Genomic DNA, 6,950 nt, shown 5'->3' with positions numbered 1-6,950 from the left:
GAGCACACTGTTTTTGTGGCTTTACACTGTAGTGATGTATTGTTAACTGTAGTGATCCGATGCGACATGAGCTCTAAGTCACTATTTCGATTTCCTACCCTCGTACACGTATGAGCCAGCGCGCATGGCATGTTGGGAGGACGAATATTATTGAGCAACGTAATTGAGTTTCATACTCAATAAAAGCACGGCATAATTGATTTTATCTTTTTTTTTGCATTAGTTTTCCAGGATGGTTGTGCATCTCTATCCGTTGCCGATTGCAGGATGCATCATCTCTTCTATGAATGTATAAAAACATTCTAACGAACTATGAATTCATAAAAACATGCTGTCATCAACCACCAAAAAAACTTTGAGCTCATGCATGGAAACCAGGGGAAGGGAAAGAAATCAGCTCATGAATGAATCAGTTGATGATGGTTGTGACGGCATACTCTACCCATCGATGCTTCTGTTTAGGGCTGCGCACAATTTCTCGTACCCCAAACCTGATTTTGAATTACCCGAACCCAATATACATGATCATTATCTTGGGTAGGAAGTTAAGAAACCTGAATTTAATTCGGGTTTTGACTCACAGTACCTAAACTTTATTGAACACCCAATAGATCATGACCTAATCCACTCACTTGACCCCAAAAACCTAATAAGAAATTTATTTATTTTATTTGTTGATTGCTTGTTCAGTTGTTTGTTTGATTTGTGCAATAATAGCGATATATTGATCTTAATTTTGTATTTGATCCCCATTTTTACTTGTTGTCTAATGGGAGAGACAAAGATTTGGTTGTTGATCGGGTATTTCAGAAAAACCCGAAACCCGATATTTTGGGTATTCTTTTTTTAGGTCAATTTTTGGTAGCATTTTTAGATACCCGAATTTTCCATTACCCGAATTACCCAACCCGAATTACCCGAACGCCCAGGGCTACTTCTGTTGAAATCTTATTGTTCACCTTATAAGCGTATTTTGTTGTCTTTTTTTTATAAATAAGGATTATTCCTTTATCAAAGCCTTGTAAGTGCATGCAATGTACATTTTATACAAAGCCTATTTAATTGGGCAATGCATTGGCTGATTGCATGAGTACATAGTCAAAGGAGGTGAAAGTGCATGCCTCCTTGGCTAAGTTAGGAGCTATAAGTGCAACCATCCAAGCATCGTCTAGCATTCACATGCATAACACAGAGATGGGCCTGTTTGGCATAGCTCCTAGAGCAACTTCTATGTCAAATCTAGGAGGAGCTCTACCAAATTTTTGTTAAAGAAGTGCTTCTAGGCTGCTTCTGTGCAGTGATTCTATGTAATGAACCAATGGATTGAATTGGAAAAAGTAACTTCCCTTATTCATTCCCTGCTCAAAATTAGTTTATACATAAAATTGAATATAGAGAATCACTTCTTTCAAATAATTACTTTTCACAGTGAATTAGAAGCAGGAGGAACTCTCAATAAAAAGGTTGTGCTATCCATAAATGATACAAACATCTCTTATAGATTTGGTTATAGTGTTGGAGATGTCTTTATGTTATTATTTTTTTACGAGAAGAAACAACGCACCTTCGCATGCATCCTACTTGAGGGACCGAAAGGGCGACCAGAGGGGGGGTGAATGGGAGCCAATTCAAAATTCTCGCAAACTGAAGCTTTGGCTTAGTCCCAAAGTGTGCACCCAACCCGTCCTAGATGAAGTGTGGAGTAGCTATGAATGAGCTATACCAACACAAAACACCCCTAGGAACGAGCGAGAACAATTTCTGGAGTCAAACTCAAAGAAACAGAGCGAAACAGGCACGGTATATGAGCACCGGTTGAACCGACGAGTATAGGGTTGAACTCATCGGTCAAACCGACGTCACAGAACCGGCAGCAGCGAAATGCGAGCACCGGTTGATCCGACGTATGGGTTTTAGCAGCGTCGGTTCAACCGGTGTTAGCACACCGGATGATCCGGCAAAATCAAACGCCAGCGCCGGTGCAATTGTCCAGAGGGACCACAAAACTGCAATATCAAGCACCGGTTAAACCAACGTGATCAAAACCAAAACACTGGTGCAGTTGTCCAGAGAGACCGCAAAACCGATCGCACAGATCACCGGTTAAACCGATGTCAACAAATTTCTATACGTCGGTTGAACGGCCAAAGCAGCAGCAGAAAAGCACTCACCGGTTGAACCGATGCTCTAGGGAGTGGATGCACCGGTGCAACCAGATGACAAGCAGAAAACCCTAATGCAGGAAAAACCCACTCACCGGTTGAACCGACACCAATGAGCACAAGCGTCGGTTTAACCGGTGCTCAGAAGAACTCTGTCCAGAAATGTTTTCCAGCCCGCGTTCTTCCAAGAACTCGATGATCGAGTGGCCAAATCAAGTCCAAATCTCACCAAATTTTGCAGGCATGATCACAAGGGACTTGTGGACATGTCCACGGAAGGAATCGACGAATTACTTCATGGTTTGGGAGAAATCGACGAAATCCTAAGCAAGATTGGGGTTTTCTCAAGAACGCCAAAACTTCAATTCGAAGGAGCTCGTGAATCCAAGAGTTTTAGGGCTAGGTAAGATGGATTAGGAACACCCCAAGGAGTCACAAAATCGTCAAGAAATAACCCGTCATCTTAAGTTCGAGAATCGACAAAAGAAAATCGAATTTCAAACAAACGAGGCTCAAGATGAACGAAATCGAATTGAATTCAAAACCCCGGAGGGCACAAGGAGGGATAGGCCTCCTTTCCCGATCAGTCTCCATACAAGAGTCTCAAAAATCTATCTCCATAATCCTACTCTAGAGAGGAGAAGAGAGGAAGAACAAGAGAGAGGGAGGTGGCGCACGGGAGAGAGGTGGCGTGCTCTGTCCAAGAGAAAAAAGGAGAGAGAGGGGGGGAAGGGGTGAGGGGGTTTTTAATAGGGATAAGTCTATTTTACAACCTCGAACTAGTCAAGAAGTCCGTTTTTCAACCTCCAACTACGAAACCGGGTAACCTAGGCCCTCGAACTGGCAAAACCGTCCGAATCACCCCCTCGAGCACTGTAGCAAGCTGTTTTGAGGGCGGTTTTGCTACAGTAGCATTTTCGAATTTCTGGAATTTCACACCTCTCTCAATTAAATAAGAAAGAAAGCATAGTTAATATTATCTAAAAATCATGATATTTTTTTGGGAGGTAGATAAAAGACAAGGAATTTATTTTGGCTAGATGTGATACATTAAACATAATGAAATTTGAATTATAAAATTTTAAAAATGGGTAGAATTCAAAATTTCTTGAAGTTTTGGGTTAGCTAAACCTTTGATAAAAATGAAATAAAAATATGATAATTCATAATTTTTTATTTAGTTTAATAAGGTATTTTTTATTGGCCCAAGTTTTTATGAAAGTTTTTGAATTACTTCGCAATGCTCAAATTTGAATCAAATTTGATTCCTCAAATTTTAATTTATGAATTTTCTATAGAACTTGTGCCAATAAAAAGTACCTAACTAAACTAAATAAAAAATTATGAATTATCATATTTTTAATGCATTTTTATCATAGGTTTAGCTGACCTAAAAATTCAAGGAATTTTGAATTCTACCTATTTTTAAAATTTTATAATTCAAATTCCTTTATGTCTATTGTAGCACATCTAGCCAAAATAGATTCCTTGTCTTTTGATCTACCTCCCAAAAAAATATCATGATTTTTAGACAATATTAACTATACTTTCTTTATTATTTAATTGAGAGAGGTGTGAAATTCGGAAATTTTACTGTAGCAAAACCGCCTTTGGCTGAGCCAGGGTTGTTTTTCAAACGGTTTCGTTAGTTGGAGGTGTAGGATGTCCGGTTTCGTAGTTCAAGGGCCAAAATCGGACTAGCGTGATAGTTCAGGGTTGAAAAACAGACTTTTCCCTTTTTAATACCCCAACAACTCTCAACCCAAAAGACTAAACTACCCCTAGACTCTATTAGACACTAGAAAGCCCGTAGGGGCAAAACCGGAAAAAGATACAAGGACTCATCCGACGGTCGAGGTTCTTTCTTCGAGTCGAAGTCTTCTCCGCGATGCCGCCGTGTGGATGAAGATCCAGTTCGCGGTTTTGGGAGGTCCGCGAAACCCGGGTAGGTGGCCGGTTTTGAGAAAACCGCAAAAACTCCACGCCCGGGAAGATTCCCGCCTCCATGCCGTGGCCCTAGACGCCGTTCCCGCCTCGGCCTTCTGACGGCCCTAGACGCCGCCCGACACCCGTCACCTCCTCGCCCGCAGCAAGGCCCTAGACGCCATCGACGCCCGTCGCCTCCGTCAGTCCCGAGACCGACGCCCGTGCCTCCACGACTTGGCGTCATCAACCGCCGTCCGCCTCCTTGGTTTTGTGGCGCAAACCAAGAAACCCGCCTTCCGTCGCCGCTTGCGTCCTGGATCCAGGAGTGGACGCCACAGCTGCCGCCCGGCCCGAGCTCCTCCACGGCAACTCTCCGTCGACACTCGACGCCCGTGTACCTGCAATCCAAAGACCAAGCGCACGATCACACCGCACGGTTGACAATTCACTCATCACAAGCAGGATAGAGATACTCAACATTCCTCACTACTTCAGCATCACATACACGTACCCGCACCTTACCTCAACATTGAGAGATTGGACTGAAACATCTTGATGTACTAAACCTCATCAGTCAAATGTATACGTAACCTGGATAGAGGAAGTAAGGCCTAAAATAACAATTTGACGCTACATTAAAATTTATGAGAATTTTATGGTAAAGAGGACAATTCATTTTTTTAATATAAATAATTTAAGGAAAGACAAGGTTGAAAACAAATAGATCTATTTTTTTGGAAAAGGAACTTACTCCCTCCTTCCCAGTTTATAAGGCATACACGTATATCAAGATTCAAACCTTCTCATCTTTGACCAATAATTTGACTATTAAATTTTTGTTTTTATAATGCAAATTTCATATGATTGGATTCATAATCAAATATAGTTTACAATGATTATAAGCTTATAATCAAAAGTGATATAATATATGATAAATAAATGGTCAAAGTGTTGTTTAGAAGACCGTGCCATGTTCCACCATGCCTTATAAACGGGGAAGGAGGGAGTAATATAAACCCACTACTCCGCCCCTGGATTATTGCCTCAAACTCAATCTTGTGGGAAGCAACTCTGAAACCCAATAAACTTGCCTCCACATTGCCAAACAAAACCTGCATTCTCGTGACTTGTGAGGCAGCTCTATTGATTCAAAGAAAACCACAATTAATACAAAATTTTAAGAGGGCGATCCATCGAGTTAAAGCGGCCCAGACAAAGAACCTTGGAGGCGTTGCATAGCTGCATGCATGCATGCATGCATTTCTGATCATGCATGCTGATGGGCTACAGCAGATTCTTCTGCCAGCACGCCTCGATCGAGCCCTGCCCCTGTTTCCACCTCTGCATGAATTTGTCTGCCAGCGTCTGCTCCTCTAGGCTCTACGTTCTGCTTTAAAGTGTTTACCAACTTATTACAGCCAGCCTGAAATTAAACGGCATGATGTAATATCTGCAGTGTTAGCTGCATGCTATGCTAGGGCGCATTGGACGATAGCAACAACAGTGTTTGCATTGGCATGCATGCATATGCATGCCCAAGTCACCAGAGAGCTAGAGAGAGGCATGGTGCAGTCTGCCGAAACCTAGTTGTTTGCTGACATATCCTATGCACGTTGCGGCCAAAACTGGTCGAGTTGTTTGACAACAATGGGGGGGGGGAGGGGGGGGGGGGGGGGGGGGGGGGAATCTAGGTATCTTTTTTCCTTCCACTTTCGGTCTGAAGAAAGTGTTTCGTGCACTTCTCAAATTCTATACACAGGGATCATTCCAGTTGGCTACAATGTGTTCTTTGACAATTATTGAAGCTCTATCATACGATTTTCACAATAGGAACAACAAAACATTAAACTATTCTGGTAAAGTTTAGAACATAGTGTGTGCTAATTAGAGTAGTTGCACATGATTATCTTGGATAATCAAGGAAGCAAACCTTTAATATTACAAGACCAAGAACATGTTTAACTAACATTGTGCATGCTATTGTGTGGTGACTGTCGTCGTAAACCACGGCAGTGCTTACACACTGGATGATGCCAGTCAAGGGCGGCGAAGCTTTATATAGATTAGGGGGTGCCCATGCACCCTCGAATTTTTGTAAAAAACAGTGATTAGATCTAATTTTTCACTATGTATGCACCCCCCACAACTCAACTTCATGCACCCACAAGGCTAGTGCATCCTCCTTCAATTTGCTCTAGCTTTGTCACTTTGCTAGTGAATCTGTGATGGAAAACATATAATAATATCATACTTGGTCCTTTAGAATATATGAGAAAATTCTCTATTTGACACCGGTATAATAAGCAATTCCTTAATCGGCACTCGAAATCTTACCCTTCCCTATTTGGCAGTAGATCTAAATTTCATTCCTTACATGACACTCCGTTGGCTTTTCCATCCAATAACATTTACATACCTTGTCAAAAGACAATTTTGCCCCTATTGGGCAGTAGCAATCATTGTGGGCGGATCTTTGGGAGTTTTTTTTTGGGGTGGGGGAGGCTCCGCCCTCGTTTTGTCCAAGACTCCATTGCAGGCAAAGGGGAAGGAGGAGAAGAAGAGGGGGAAAGAAGAAGAAAACAGATAAAATAAGTGGAGATGGAGGAAGAATGAGAGAGCCCCTTATATTCCAAATCTGCCTCCGCCATTGGCAATCACTGACGTATTAATATTTTGTGCTATAAAAAATACAGAGACACATAAGATTTAATTAGATGAACTACAACAAGTTTACAAGAATGACAATGTTGTAGGATGAGATCGAACAATAAAATTTAGATGAGTTTTATTTCAGTTCAAATAGAAGATTTGAATTCATCTGAAAAGGAGAATTTTCTATCCTGTTGGTATAATAGCTACTTT

This window comes from Panicum virgatum, chromosome 9N (assembly GCF_016808335.1).
Source record: "Panicum virgatum strain AP13 chromosome 9N, P.virgatum_v5, whole genome shotgun sequence".
NCBI classification, from domain to species: Eukaryota; Viridiplantae; Streptophyta; class Magnoliopsida; order Poales; family Poaceae; genus Panicum; species Panicum virgatum.
The sequence above is the reverse complement of the archived record's forward strand: the minus strand, read 5'-3'. Positions refer to the sequence as shown.